Below are 16,427 nucleotides of genomic sequence, written 5' to 3' on the forward strand. Positions count from 1 at the left end.
TCGTATCCCATGGCGGAATGACGAATGTCGGAAAGCGCGAAATAGTCAAAACAAAGCTTGGAGATTACTCCAAAATTACCCAACGGCTGAAAACCTCGTCAATTTCAAACAGGTGAAGTCACAAGCTAGAAGAACGCGTCGTCTTGCAAAGAAAGAAAGTTGGAATAGGTACATCTCTGGCATCAATTCTTACACTGACGAAACAAAGGTTTGGAATAGGGTACACAAGTTAATGGGTCGGGAGTCGTACCCCCTACTCTTGGTAAATAGCCGAGGTGAAAGTCTAGAGGAGCAGGCAAACTGCCTAGGTGAACACTTTGAATACGTCTCAAGTGCATCAAACTATACAGAAACGTTCTTAAAATTAAAAGAACGCGAAGAGCGGCAGCCCCTTAAGTGTAAACGTCCATCCAGTGAGACTTACAACTGACCATTTACATTAGCTGAACTTAAGGCATCTCTTGCGTGCTGCAACAACTCGGCGCCAGGTGTCGATCGTACAACATATGAAATGGTCAAGTACCTTCACCCCGAAGCACTAAAAACACTCCTAACTCTCTTCAATATCATGTGGGCAGGTGAATATATTCCATTGTCATGGAAAGAAGCTATAGTTATCCCAGTACTTAAGGAAAAGATCCGTCCTTGGCCGTCAGCTATAGACCAATAGCGCTAACAAGCTGTCTATGCAAACTATATGAGAAAATGATAAACCGGCACTTAATCCACTTTTTAGAAAGTAACAGTATACTAGACCCCCTTCAGTGTGGTTTCAGAGAGGGGAGGTCGACAACAGACCACCTTGTTCGCATAGAGACATACATCAGAGATGCATTTATTCATAGGCAGTTTGTACTTTCGCTATTCCTAGACTTAGAGAAGGCGTATGACACCACATGGCGATTTGGGATTCTCCGCGATCTTGTCACCATGGGCATCCGTGGGAACATGCTAAACACAAATAAAGTTACCTGTCTAACCGAACCTTTCGCGTAAAAGTGGGAAATGCTCTCTCTAGAACTTTTACCCAAGAGACTGGTGTTCCGCAAGGGGGTGTGCTTAGTTGCACACTCTTTATTTTGTAAAAATGAACTCCCTGCAGTCAGTCATTCCAAGTGCGATGTTTTATTCCGTGTATGTTGATGATGTGCAGATGAGTTTCAAATCATGCAATATGTCTGTCTGCGAACGACAAGTGCAGCATGGAATGAATAAATTCTCTAAATGGGCGGATGAAAACGGTTTTAAAATAAACACGAAGAAAAGTACTTGCATACTTTTCTGCAACAAACGAGGGGTAATGCCAAAACCAAATGTTGCGATCAAGGGAGACCAACTCTCTGCAAGCAGCGAGCATAAATTCCTGGGAACCACTTTAGATTCTAAACTTACGTTTATTCCCCATATTAAATATGTCAAAATGAAATGTTTGAAAGCGATGAACGTCCTAAAACTCTTGTCACGTACAACTTGGGGTAGTGATCAAAAGTGCCTATTGAAGTTACACAAAAGCCTTGTCGGGTCGCGCCTTGATTATGCCTCTATAATTTATCATTCCGCAACGCCAAGTGCATTAAAAATCCTAGACCCCGTTCACCATCTTGGTATCCGACTGGCAACCGGTGCTTTCAGGACAAGCCCGATCCAGAGCCTCTATGTAGAGTCGAATCAGTGGTCACTTCACCTGCAGCGATCCTATAGCAGTTTCACATATTTTATAAAGGTACGTGCAAACATCAAGCATCTATCTTATTCAACTATAAACGATATGACCGCTGCCACCCTCTTCCATAATCGACCCACAGTGAGAAAGCCGTTCTCCTTGCGTGTGAGAAACTTATGTGAGGAAATGGGTGTTCCGCTGCTGGAACTCTGTCCTACGCCCACAGGGATACTTTTACCGCCGTGGCAGTGGCAGCTTATACACTGTGACACCTCATTTGTTGAGATCACTAAACACGCACCAGAAGCACATATTAAAATGCATTTCCGAGAACTCCAGTCCAACTACTCATGCGTAGAGTTTTATACTGACGCTTCTAAGTCGCATGCAGGGGTGGCTTATGCAGCCGTCGGACCATCCTTTTCGGAATGCGGCGTGCTGCACCCAGAAACAAGTATATTTACGGCTGAGGGTTATGCACTATTGTCCGCTGTGAAGCATATACGGAAATCAAACATACAAAAATCAATTATATTCACAGACTCGTTAAGCGTCGTAAATGCATTAAGATCCCTTTTCAGATTCAGAAATCCGATAATAATTGAGCTATATTCCGTTCTGTGTACAGCTTATATGTCCAACCAGCATATTACTATTTGCTGGGTACCTGGCCATAGAAGTATCGAGGGCAATGTGTTAGCTGACCAAATGGCCACGTCAATGATAATGCGCGCTATTAACCCCACCGCTACTGTCTCTGCAACAGATCTAAAACCCTTTCTACGAAAGAAACTGCGAAACCACTGGCAACGCTTGTGGGACACAGAAATAAATAATAAGCTTCATTTCATTAAGCCGCGGTTGGGTTACTGGCCCTCCGCTACAAGAACACGGCGAACTGATGTCCTATTTTGTCGCCTCAGAATAGGACACACTTATGGTACTCATAACTTTCTTCTGACTGGCGATGAACCTCCTGCTTGTGGTAGATGTGGTGAGAGGCTAACCGTCCTCCACGTCCTCCTGGAGTGTGCGGAAGCTGAAAGGGAGAGAAAGAAATATTTTGCTTTAGCATACCGCTATAATCTTCCTTTACATCCGAGTATGTTTCTCGGTGAAGAGCAGCTTTTTAATACAAAATCAGTTTTAAGCTTTTTAAAGGATGTAGTACTGAATGTGTTTAGTCAAACATTGAATGTTTTTAGCCCAACAGGTTCATAGCACATCCTCTGTTCAGAGGATGCTGCTGTGATAGCAGATTTCAATGAGCCCAGGCCTCCATGCTCTTGTCTTAAGGGCTCTGTCGAGCCACTGGTGCTCCATGCCAAGTTTTTATTTGACATACTTATCACTTTTAAATCATTTTATATCTCCATAGCTCACATCATTTGTCATTGCCATAATTGTACCTTATGTATATTTTTACACACCTACAGCGACTGTTTTTTTGGCCCATCTAAAGCCACGTCACATTTGTTTTATCTACACTGCACATCCCACAATTCATTATCATCGCTCTGGCGCTCTTTGGCCATATCTGGCCCTTGCGCCAATAAACACCACTAATCAATCATTACACTGCACATCGCACAGTTCATTATCATCGCTCTGGCGCTCTTAGGCCACATCTGGCCCCTGCGCCAATAAACTCCACTAATCAAGGCCTGAGATTCGTTTCTCAGTGCCTCACTCTCGATCTGCCAGCGTCTCAAACAAGGCAATGGAGGTCGACCACAAAACTCAGGTGTCATTGACACCGAAAGACAAGCGCTCTCTCGAGCGTACCAAACAGGACAAGGACAAAGTCCCAGTAACCACAATAAGTAAGCGATAACGGTAATGGTTATAGTATTTCTCTCTATTTCTATTTCTTTGTATTGTCACCTATCATCTTTTATACCGCCCTGCAGGGGCGCATGCGCAAGTAGGCGTTTGGTGTGTAGCGACACCACGGACCCGAACTAACGGGGGAGTTTCGGCTCCCTCCCACGCCTAGCCGTGCGTGGCTTTCCCGTGTCCGGGGAAAAGGGGATCCTGGGGGTTGAGCTGACGCTGAGTGATTGGACCTTTAAGGCCCCCCGGAAGAGGCAACACACCCCTTTGGCCCCGGCTTCACGTAGACGGCACCCCTGGGCTGACCCACCCAGGGGAAATCGGCAGTCGCCTTTTCCTATCTCTCTCTCCCTACATCTTCGTCTTTATCTCTTACTATTTATCTGTCCTGTCTTCTATTCTCTTCCGTTTACTTCCAAACTTCCTGGCGGCTAGGGTTAACCCTGTGCAAATAGCCTACCTTGGTCTAGGCGCATTGGGTTATAGTGGCGTTGTACGGCTGTCGTCTGCAGGTTTCAGCATCCGTAAACTTGCAGCGTCCCCTCGTTGGGCCTGTGGTGGGTGGCCGCCAACGCTACTGAACAACATACAATTAACATGCACAAAGTATTCCTTTTACTAAGTGATCGTGCATCCTCGAAGCGTGTACGCACCGAAAATATCAATTTTTTCATCCGGCCAAGATAAACCTTTCCTCATTTCAACGTTATACACTGTGAAAAAACTAACAAGCTAGCCAGAACAGTATCCCCCTTCGTAGTGGCTAGGTCCTTAACCGAAACTCCCGGTGCCGGATACAAGGTTACCAAAATGGCCAGAGGAGATCTACTCCTTGAAATACGTGACAAAGACCAATTCGATAAACTGAACACCCTCACAACGTTTGGAGACACACCCATCAGTATTACGCCACACAGGTCCATGAACTCATCTCGCGGGGTCGTATCGGACGCAGATTTGCTTGACCTCACTGAAGCTGAACTTCTTGAAGGATGGAAAAGCCAGAACGTGACAAACGTACAGCGTATTAAGATAAGAAGAGACCAAAAGGAAATACCAACAAAACACTTAGTACTGACCTTTGCTTCGAGCAATTTGCCGGAAACAATTCAGACTGGGTATACAAAGACATCTGTGAGGCCATATATTCCCAACCCCCGCCGTTGCTTCCAATGTCAGAGATATGGCCACGGCTCGCAAAGCTGTCGTGGCCAGAAAACTTGTGCTCTGTGTGGAGTCGTGGGCCATGCGTCCGACAACTGCGAAGCACCTGCACACTGTGTGAATTGTGCCGGTAGTCATGCCGCGTACTCACGTTCCTGTTCTTTTTGGAAAAAAAAAGATCATCACTTTAAAAATTGAAGAAAACATTACATTTAAAGAAGCAAGAAAAAGAGTTTCGCCATTTTATGGCCCCACATTTGCTGATGCGGCGCGCCAGGGGGCAGTGTCGCACCAGCCCTCGCCACTCCTTCGGCCTGCGCAGAGCGAGCCATTGGCTGCGGCGCCTGCCCCCAAGGCGGCAGTAGTTGAGTCTACTCCGCCTACTATCGAACAGAGACCAGGGACTCCAGGGTCCTCGGGTCTCAAAGCTTCACCTCGCCAGGCGAGGCCCAAGCTTCGAAAAACTAGCTCGCATGAGCGGGCATCCAGTGCCTCCGAGGAGGCAATGGATACGGCGGCACCCCTGGTGCCAAAAGAGTGGCGCGCCTCTCTGGAGCGCGCCAAGAAAACTAAAAAGCTCATAACAGGGCTTTATAATAGCCCTGCTACTTGAGCTCGACCTTTCAGCTTAAACAAGTCACTTCTTTAACGTACACACAGCACTACTTTACTTCCAATATGAAAACACAAATTATACATTGGAACGTCAGAGGCCTGCTTAAAAACCTCGACGACGTCCAAAAATTTTTATACGAACACTCACCTCAAGTGCTGTGTGTACAGGAAACACATCTGAAATCCTTCAATACGAATTTTTTACGTGCTTACGTCATATACCGAAAGGACCGAGATGATGCTGTGGCGTCATCCGGTGGCGTAGCCATTATTATTAACCAAGGAGTAGCGTGTACACATTTACCACTCCAGACATCCCTTGAGGCGGTGGCTGTTCGAGCGGTACTTTTAAACAAACTCGTCACCATCTGCTCTTTGTATGTACCTCCCCTTCACAGTCTTGAAAGACGTGAATTTCAGTCTTTAATAGACAAACTGCTTGAACCCTATTTGCTTCTTGGGGACCTAAATGCACACAGTGGACTGTGGGGCGATTCTCGCTCTGATGCACGAGGTCGTCTCATTGAACAATTTCTCTTCCGGTGCCTGTTTGTTGAATAGGAAAGAGCCAACATACTATAACGTTGCCAACAAAACTTACTCGTCTATAGACCTCAGCATCGTATCACCATCACTCCTACCCCTACTGAAATGGTAAATCATAAATAATCTTTAAGGAAGTGACCATTTTCCTGTAGTGTTGAGTTCACAAACAACATATGAATGTCCTGCACATGTTCCCAAATGGCTGATGAACAAAGCAGACTGGGAAGAATTCCACAACACTACACGTTTGAGTTGGACAGACATATGTAGGTTAAACATAGATGAAGCTGTGAACTACTTCACAGCTTTTCTAACTGGCGCAGCAGCCAGGTGCATACCGCAAACATCTGGAATGCCCGGCAAGCCACACGTCCCATGGTGGAACATGGAGTGTCGTAATGCGCGAAAGAAACAGAACAGGGCATGGAGATTGCTGCGCAACTCGCCAACAGCGGAAAATCTTGACACCTTTAAGAAAATAAAGTCTCAAGGAAGGAGAACGCGTCGGCAGGCCAAAAGAGAAAGCTGGCAGAAGTTTCTGTCAAGGATCAATTCATACACAAAGGAGGCAAAAGTCTGGAACATGGTCGGTAGGATAGCAGGCAAACAAGTACACACACTTCCACTCGTAAACACTCAAGGTGATACTTCGGAAGATCAGGCAAACTTCCTCGGGGCACATTTTGAACAGGTATCCAGCTCGTCCCACTATACTGACACTTTCCAAAACTACAGAACAAGAATAGAAAAGCAGAAACTCGAACACAAATCCACTAGATACGAGGCATATAACCCAGCTTTCAGTCTAGCGGAGCTCCGAACATCTCTAAACTCCTGCAGCACTTCTGCCCCAGGTTCTGATCGTGTGGTGTATGAAATGCTAAAAAACCTACCAGCCAAAACACGAAAAACCCTACTTTGTTTGTACAATGCTATCTGGTTTTCTGGCACTATCCCTACCTCCTGGAAAGAAGCTATTATTATTCCCATTTTGAAAGAGGGCAAGGACCCTTCTTTAGCTTCAAGTTATAGATCTATTGCACTTACAAGCTGCTTGTGCAAAGTATTCGAAAAAATGATTAACTGCCGACTTGTACATATCCTTGAAACAAACAATTGGCTTGACCCATTTCAGTGCGGGTTTCGACAAAGTAGATCCACCAAGACCACCTTATTCGTATCAAGGCACAGATCAGAGACGCCTTCGTCCATAAACAATATTTTCTCTCTGTGTTCCTCGATATCGAAAAGGCGTATGATACAACATGGCGTTTCGGAATTCTAAGAGACCTGTCCCACCATGGTGTGCGCGGAAAAATGTTTTATACAATCGAAAGTTACCTGTCAAACGGCTCTGCACAGTCTTAAAAAACAAAAAAACCCAGTCCTTGTCTCACTTTACTCGATTTTGTGCACACTCTACACACACAAACAACATGTTGTAGTGTGCTGGGTGCCAGGGCACCGTGAGATCCAAGGCAACGTAGGGTGGATCAGCTCGCTGCATCCGTCCATGAGAGCACCGCCATTACATCTATATCAATCCCGGCCCTTGATCTTAAGCCGTCTCTCAAACGAAAGCTCAGGGACTACTGGCAGAGCAAGTGGGATACACACCCACAAAACAAACTACACGTCATCAAGCCACACCTCGGCCATTGGCCACCAGTATCAAAATCACGTCTAACAGAGGTAACACTAACAAGACTTAGGATAGGACACACATACACGACACACACACATCTTTTATCCGGTGGTGATCCACCATTGTGTGACAGATGTGGTTAAGCACTAACAGTTCTTCACATTTTAATTCAGTGCAAACAATTGGACACTATAAGAAAACAACATTTTCCATTACCCTACCGACAACATATACCTTTACACCCTGCAATGTTCGTCGGTAGGGACCCGCTTTTTAGTCATAAATCGTTGTTAGCGTTTTTAAAAGAAATTCATAGTTTTCATATTATATAACCGGTCATTCCGTAGCACGAACTCTTTAGAGAGATTTTCGCTGCGGTGGCTACACAAGAAAGCACGTGCCTCATGGCCCTTGGACGCAAGGGTAAGAGCGAGTGAGGCACTTGTGCTAAAGCCATACATATCCACCATCGTCTTTTATTATCACCAACTTTTGTCATCTGTTCACGCCACATTCACCTTTCACGGCATGGTCATGATTTTTTACCTGTATGTTCTTACCCGCCTTACCGCGAGGAATTTTACGGCCCTTATACAGCCGCTAATAACAATATTGTCCATATTTTCAGTAAGATGAAATGGCGCTCTTTGGCCATCAAATGGCCCTTGCGCGAAAAACACCATATATCATCATCAAGTTACCTGTCAAACCGGACATTCCGTGTCCGTCTGGGCAGTGTGCTCTCCCAAACATTTGTGCAGGAAACAGGCGTGCCACAAGGTGGCGTGCTTAGTGTCAAACTTTTTATTATCAAAATGAATTCTTTGCACTTGTCCATTCCCCGCAATATGTTCTATTGTACATATGTCGACGACGTTCAGCTTGGCTTCAAGTCATGCAACTTGGCCATGTGTGAGCGGCAGGTTCAGCTGGGTTTAAATAAGGTCTCCAAATGGGCAGATGAAAACGGATTTCGACTTAACCCACAAAAAAGCACGTGTGTCTTGTTCTCTCGAAAGAGAGGCATGCACTCGGAACCTGACATTCGACTGAACGGGCAACGTCTGTCCGTCAAAGCCGAGCATAAATTCTTAGGCTTAATCTTGGACAACAAGTTGACCTTCGTACCACACATCAAGTATTTAAAAACAAAATGTTTAAAAGCCCTGAATGTTATAAAAGTGTTGTCACGTACTACGTGGGGTAGTGATAGGAAATCCCTCATGAACCTCTATAAAAGCCTCATTCGCACCCACTTAGATTATGGGGCCGTTGTCTATCAGTCTGCTACTCAAAGTGCCTGGAAGATGCTGGACCCCGTGCACCATTTGGGCATCCGCCTTTCTAAGGGTGCTTTTCGCACCAGCCCCGTAGAAAGCCTTTATGTTGAGTCAAATGAGTGGTCGCTTTATCTGCAGAGAACATGTCCTTTGTTTATTTCCTTAAGGTGAAAGCAGACAAAGAGCACCCCTCATACTCTACAATTACTGATTTGTCGAGCTCAGCTCTGTTTCGAAACAGGCCTTCGATGAGGCAGCCCTTTTTAGTTCACCTGAAGTGTCTAGCTGAAGAAACTGCAGTGTCACTCGAACACAGTTTAATGGCTCCTGTAGCATACCCGCCACCGTTGCAGTGGCAGACTATAGACTGCGATGTGTCTTTCCTAGAGGTTACAAAACATGCGCCCATTGCCCATATCCGAACATACTTTCTGGAACTTAAACACAAATACACACGTCCTGAGTTCTTCACAGATGCCTCCAAGACTAACTCCTCTGTGTCATACGCTGGTGTCGGCCCATCCTTTTCGGATGCTGGCCCTCTACATCCACGCACAAGTATCTTCACAGCGGAAGTTTACGCGATATTGGTGGCAGCTAAACACATCAAACAATTACAAATACAAAAAGCAGTAATTTATACAGACTCCCTCAGTGTGGTAACGGCTCTGCACAGTCTTAAAAAACAAAAAACCCAGTCCTTGTCTCACTTTACTCCATTCTGTGCACACTCTACACACACAAACAACATGTTGTAGTGTGCTGGGTGCCAGGGCACCATGAGATCCAAGGCAACGTGAGGGCGGATCAGCTCGCTGCATCCGTCCATGAGAGCACCGCCATTACATCTATATCAATCCCGGCCCTTGATCTTAAGCCGTCTCTCAAACGAAACCTCAGGGACTACTGGCAGAGCAAGTGGTATACACACACACAAAACAAACTACACGTTATCAAGCCACACGTTGGCCATTGGCCACCAGTATCAAAACCACGTCTAACAGAGGTAACACTAACAAGACTCAGGATAGGGCACACATACACGACACACACACATCTTTTATCCGGTGGTGATCCACCATTGTGTGATAAATGTGGTGAGGTTTTAACAGTTCTTCACGTTTTAATCCAATGTAAACAGTTAGACACTCTAAGAAGACAACACTTCCCATTACCCTACCGACAACATATACCTTTACACCCTGCAATGTTTGTCGGTAGGGAACCACTTTTCACCCATAAATCATTGTTAGCTTTTTTAAGAGATGTTAATTTTTACCATGTATTATACCCAGGCATTGCGTAGCATGACCTCTCAAGAGAGGCCGCTGCTGCTGTGATTACATTTAAAAGCACTTGCCTCGCAGCCCTTGGACACAAGGGCACTGATGAGACAAGTGTGCTAGTGCCAAATATTTTTACAAGTTTTTATTATCAAAACCTTTGTCACCCTTTTTAATATGCATATCACGCCACTGTCATGTTTTTAATACTTATGTTTTTACCCGCATCATCGCGAGGAATTTTAAGGCCCGTATACAGCCACGCAACATATCATTGTCCACATCTCTATACTCATTGAAGTGGCGCTCTTTGGCCATCAATTGGCCCTTGCGCCATAAAACACCACACATCATCATCATCAACACCACACACATCTTTCACGGCATGGTCATCATTTTATTTCTTGTATGTTCTTACCCGCCTTATCGCGAGGAATTTTATGGCCTTTATACAGCCGCTTATCACAATCATTGTCCATATTTTTAGTAAGATGAAATGGCGCTCTTTGGCCAACAAATGGCCCTTGCGCCAAAAAACACCATATATCATCATCAGGCCTCGCCTCATCAGGCGAGGCCCGAAATCCGAACTAACAGCCTGCTTGTGCGGGCATCCAGTGCCTGCGAGGAGGTAATGAATACGTCGGTACTCTTGGTGCCGAAAAAACGGCGTGGCTCCTCAGAGTGCGCCAAGAAAAGAAAAAAGCAAATAACAAGGCCTGGTGACGGCCCTGTGAAGTGAACTCAAATTCCCCGTCTAAACAGCCACTCGCTTTTCGTACACACAGCACTATTTGAAGTTCACCATGAACACTCAAAATATACAATGGAACGTCAGGGGCCTTCTCAGAAACCTTGACGACATCCAAGAACTCTTACACGAACACTCACCAAAAGTGCTGTGTGTACAAGAAACACACCTTAATTCAAAACACGCAAATTTTCTTCGTAAATACTTTATTTTTCGAAAAGACGGTGATGATGCCATGACATCATCCTGAGGTGTTGCCATCATAGTGAATCAAGGAATTGCATGCACACACTTACAACTCCAAACAACCCTTGATGCAGTGGCTGTTCGAGCGGTTCTTTTTGATAAACTGATCACAATCTGCATTATTTACATTCCTCCTAGCTATCAGCTGAAAACCGTGACTTACACTTTTTAATTGATGAACTTCCGAAGCCTTATGTTCTCCTTGGAGACTTCAATGCGCATTGCAGGCTATGGGGAGACTCTCGTTGCGACGCGCGAGGTCGACTCATTGAACAATTCCTTCTCTCGTCGAAGTTATGTCTCCTAAATAAAAAAGAACCAACTTATTATAATCTCGCACATAATACCTACCCCTCCATAGAACTAAGCATAGTATCTCCATCTCTTGTGCCTCTACTCCAGTGTAAAGTCGTCATTTATCTGTACGAAAGTGACCACTTTCCCGTAGTTTTGAGCACAACTACAGCAACTGAGTGTCCACCTCGTGTTCCCAAATGGCTTATAAACAGAGCCGACTGGGCACGGTTTTATACCATCGCTCGTATAGATTGGAGTGACATATGTACTTTAAGCATTGATGTTGCTGTCTACTACTTTACAGCTTTTTTGATTGATGCTGCAACAAAATGCATCACACAAACAAATGGACACCCAGGAAAACGGCGTGTGTCTTGGTGGAACTCTGAATGCCGAAACGCATGCAAACAGCAAAACAGAGCTTGGAGGCTGCTTCGGAACTAACCGACAGCTGAAAAACTTGACACCTTCAAGAAAATGAAGTCTCAAGGCAGGAGAACGCGTCGGCAGGCAAGAAGACAAAGATAGCAGAAGTTTTTGTCGGGGATCAATTCATATTGGGTTATAGTGGCGTTGTACGGCTGGCGTCTGCAGGTTTCAGCATCCGCAAACTTGTAGCGTCCCCTCGTTGGGCTCCGTGGTGGGTGGCCGCCAACGCTGCTGAACAACATACAATTAGTATGCATAAAGCATTCCCTTTACTCAGTGATCGTGCCTCCTCAAAGCGGGTACGCACCGAAGACATCAATTTTTTCATCCGGCCAAGACAAATGTTTCCTCATTTTCACGTTATACACTGCGAAAAAACTAACAAGCAAGCCAGAACTGTATCCCCCTTCGTAGTTTCTAGATGCTTAACCGAAACTCTCGGTGCCGGGTACAAGGTTACCAAAATGGCCAGTGGAGATCTACTCCTTGAAATACGTGACAAAGACCAATTCGATAAACTGAACACCATCACAACGTTTGGAGACACACCCATCAGTATTACGCCACACAGGTCCATGAACTCATCTCGCGGGGTCGTATCAGACGTAGATTTGCTTGAGCTGACGGAAGCTGAACTTCTGGAAGGATGGAAAAGCCAGAACGTGACAAACGTACAGCGTATCAAGATCAGAAGAGATCAAAAGGAAATCCCAACCAAACACTTAGTACTCACCTTTGCTTCGAGCGATTTGCCGGAAACTATTCAGACTGGGTACACAAAGACATCCGTGCGACCGTATATTCCCAACCCCCGCCGTTGCTTCCAATGTCAGAGATATGGCCACGGCTCGCAAAGCTGTCGTGGCCGGAAAACTTGTGCTCTGTGTGGTGTCGTGGGCCATGCGTCCGACAACTGCGAAGCACCTGCACACTGTGTGAACTGTGGCGGTAATCACGCTGCGTACTCACGTTCCTGTTCTTTTTGGAAAAAGAAAAAGAGATCATCACTTTAAAGATAAAAGAAAACATTACATTTAAAGAAGCAAGAAAAAGAGTTTCGCCATTTTATGGCCCCACATATGCTGATGCGGCGCGCCAGGGGGCAGTGTCGCACCATCCCTCGCCACTCCTTCGGCCTGCGCAGAGCGAGCCATTGGCTGTGGCGCCTGCCCCCAAGGCGGCAGTAGTTGAGTGTACTCCGCCTACTATTGAACAGAGACCAGAGACTCCAGGGTCCTCGGGTCTCAAGGCCTCACCTCGCCAGGTGAGGCCCAAGCTTCGAAAAACCAGCTCGCATGAGCGGGCATCCAGTGCCTCCGAGGAGGCAATGGATACGGCGGCACCCTTGGTGCCAAAAGAGCGGCGCGGCTCTCTGGAGCGCGCCAAGAGAACTAAGAAGCTCATAACAGGGCCTGATAATAGCCCTGTTATTTGAGCTTGACCTTTCACCTTAAACAAGTCACTCCCTTAACGTACACACAGCACTACTTTACTTCCAATATGGAAACACAAATTATTCATTGGAACGTGAGAGGCCTGCTTAAAAACCTCGACGACGTCCAAGAGCTTTTATACAAACACTCACCTCAAGTGCTGTGTGTACAGGAAACACACCTAAAATCCTCCAATACAAATTTTTTACGTGCTTACGTCATATACCGAAAGGACCGAGATGATGCTGTGGCGTCTTCCGGTGGCGTAGCCATTATTGTTAACCAAGGAGCAGCGTGTACACATTTACCACTCCAGACATCCCTTGAGGCGGTGGCTGTTCGAGCGGTACTTTTAAACAAACTCGTCACCATTTGCTCTTTGTATGTACCTCCCCACCACCGTCTTGAAAGACGTGAATTTCAGTCTTTATAGACGAACTGCCTGAACCCTATTTGCTTCTTGGCGACCTAAATGCACATAGTGGACTCTGGGGCGATTCTCACTGTGATGCACGAGGTCGTCTCATTGAACAATTTCTCTTCTCTTCCGGTGCCTGTTTGTTGAATAGGAAAGAGCCAACATACTATAACGTTGCCAACAAAACTTACTCGTCTATAGACCTCAGCATCGTATCGCCTTCACTCCTACCCCTACTGAAATGGAAAATCATAAATAATCTATATGGAAGTGACCATTTTCCTGTAGTGTTGAGTTCACAAACAACATATGAATGTCCTGTACATGTTTCCAAATGGCTGATGAACAAAGCAGACTGGGAACAGTTCCACAACACTACACGTTTGAGTTGGACAGACATATGTAGGTTAGACATAGATGAAGCTGTGAAGTACTTCACAGCTTTTCTAACTGACGCAGCAGCCAGGTGCATACCGCAAACATCTAGAATGCCCGGCAAACGACACGTCCCATGGTGGAACACAGAGTGTCGTAATGCGCGAAAGGAACAGAACAGGGCATGGAGATTGCTGCGCAACTCGCCAAAAGCGGAAAATCTTGACACGTTCAAGAAAATAAAGTCTCAAGGAAGGAGAACGCGTCGGCAGGCCAGAAGAGAAAGCTGGCAGAAGTTTATGTCGGGGATCAATTCATACACACAGGAGGCAAAAGTCTGGAACATGGTCGGTAGGATAGCAGGGAAACAAGTACACACACTTCCACTCATAAACACTCAAGGTGATACCTTGGATGATCAGGCAAACTTCCTCGGGGCACACTTTGAACGGGAATCCAGCTCGTCCCACTATACTGACACTTTCCAAAAATACAGAACAAGAATAGAAAAGCAGAAACTAGAACATAAATCCACTAGATACGAGGCATATAACCAAGCTTTCAGTCTAGCTGAGCTCCGAACATCTCTAAACTCCTGCAGTATTTCTGCCCCAGGTTCTGTCCGTGTGGTGTATGAAATGTTAAAAAACCTACCAGCCGAAACACGAAAAACCTTACTTTGTTTATACAATGCTATCTGGTTTTCTGGCACTATCCCCACCTCCTGGAAAGAGGCGATTATTATTCCCATTTTGAAAGAGGGCAAGGACCCTTCTTTAGCTTCAAGGTGTAGGCCTATTGCACTTACAAGCTGCTTGTGCAAAGTATTCGAAAAAATGATAAACTGCCGACTTCTACATATTCTTGAAACAAACAATTTGCTCGACCCATTTCAGTGCGGGTTTCGAGAAGGTAGATCCACCACAGACCACCTCGTTCGTATCGAGGCACAGATAAGAGACGCCTTCGTCCATAGACAATATTTTCTCTCTGTGTTCCTCGATATCGAAAAGGCATATGATACAACATGGCGTTTCGGAATTCTAAGAGACCTGTCCCACCTTGGTGTGCGCGGAAGAATGTTTCATATAATCGAAAGTTACCTGTCAAACCGGACATTCCGTGTCCGTCTAGGCAGCGTGCTCTCCCAAACATTTGTCCAGGAAACAGGCGTGCCACAAGGTGGTGTGCTTAGTATCACACTTTTTATCATCAAAATGAATTCTTTGCACTTGTCCATTCCCCGCATGATGTTCTGTTGTACATATGTCGACGACGTTCAGCTTGGCTTCAAGTCATGCAATTTAGCCATGTGTGAGCGGCAGGTTCAGATGGGTTTAAATAAGGTCTCCAAATGGGCAGACGAAAACGGATTTCGACTTAACCCACAAAAAAGCACGTGTGTCTTGTTCTCTCGAAAGAGAGGCATGCACTCGGAACCTGACATTCGGCTGAACGGGCAACGTCTGTCCGTCAAAGCCGAGCATAAATTCTTAGGCTTAATCTTGGACAACAAGTTGACCTTCGTACCGCACATCAAGTATTTAAAAACAAAATGTTTAAAAGCCATGAATGTTATAAAAGTGTTGTCACGTACTACGTGGGGTAGTGATAGGCAATGCCTCATGAACCTCTATAGAAGCCTTATTCGTACCCGATTAAATTATGGGGCCGTTGTCTATCAGTCTGCCACTCAAAGTGCCTTGAAGATGCTTGACCCCGTGCACCATTTCGGCCTCCGCCTTTCTACGGGTGCTTTTCGCACCAGCCCCGTAGAAAGCCTTTATGTTGAGTCGAATGAGTGGTCGCTTCATCTGCAGAGAACTTACATGTCCTTTGTTTATTTCCTTAAGGTGAAAGCAGATAAGAAGCACCCCTCATACCCCACTATTATTGATCTGTCGAGCTCCATTCTGTTTCAAAACAGGCCTTCGATGAGGCAGCCCTTCTCAGTTCGCCTGAAAAGTCTAGCTGAGGAAACTGGAGTCTCACTTGAACATAGTTTAATGGCTCCTGTAGCATATCTGCCACCGTGGCAATGGCAGACTATAGACTGTGATGTGTCCTTTCTTGAAGTTACAAAACATGCGCCTATTGCCCATATCCGAACATACTTCCTGGAACTTCAACACAAATACACACGTCCTGAGTTCTTTACAGATGCCTCCAAGTCTAACTCTTCTGTGTCCTACGCTGCTGTCGGCCCATCCTTTTCGGATGCTGGCCCTCTACATCCAGGCACAAGTATCTTCACAGCGGAAGCCTACGCGATACTTGTGGCGGCTAAAAACGTCAAGCAATTACAAATACAAAAAGCAGTAATTTATACAGACTCCCTCAGTGTAATAACGGCTCTGCACACTCTTAAAAAACACAAAAACCCAGTCCTTGTCTCACTTTACTCCATTTTATGCACACTATACACACTCAAACAACATGTTGTAGTGTG

Source organism: Rhipicephalus microplus, chromosome X (assembly GCF_043290135.1).
Source record: "Rhipicephalus microplus isolate Deutch F79 chromosome X, USDA_Rmic, whole genome shotgun sequence".
NCBI lineage: Eukaryota > Metazoa > Arthropoda > Arachnida > Ixodida > Ixodidae > Rhipicephalus > Rhipicephalus microplus.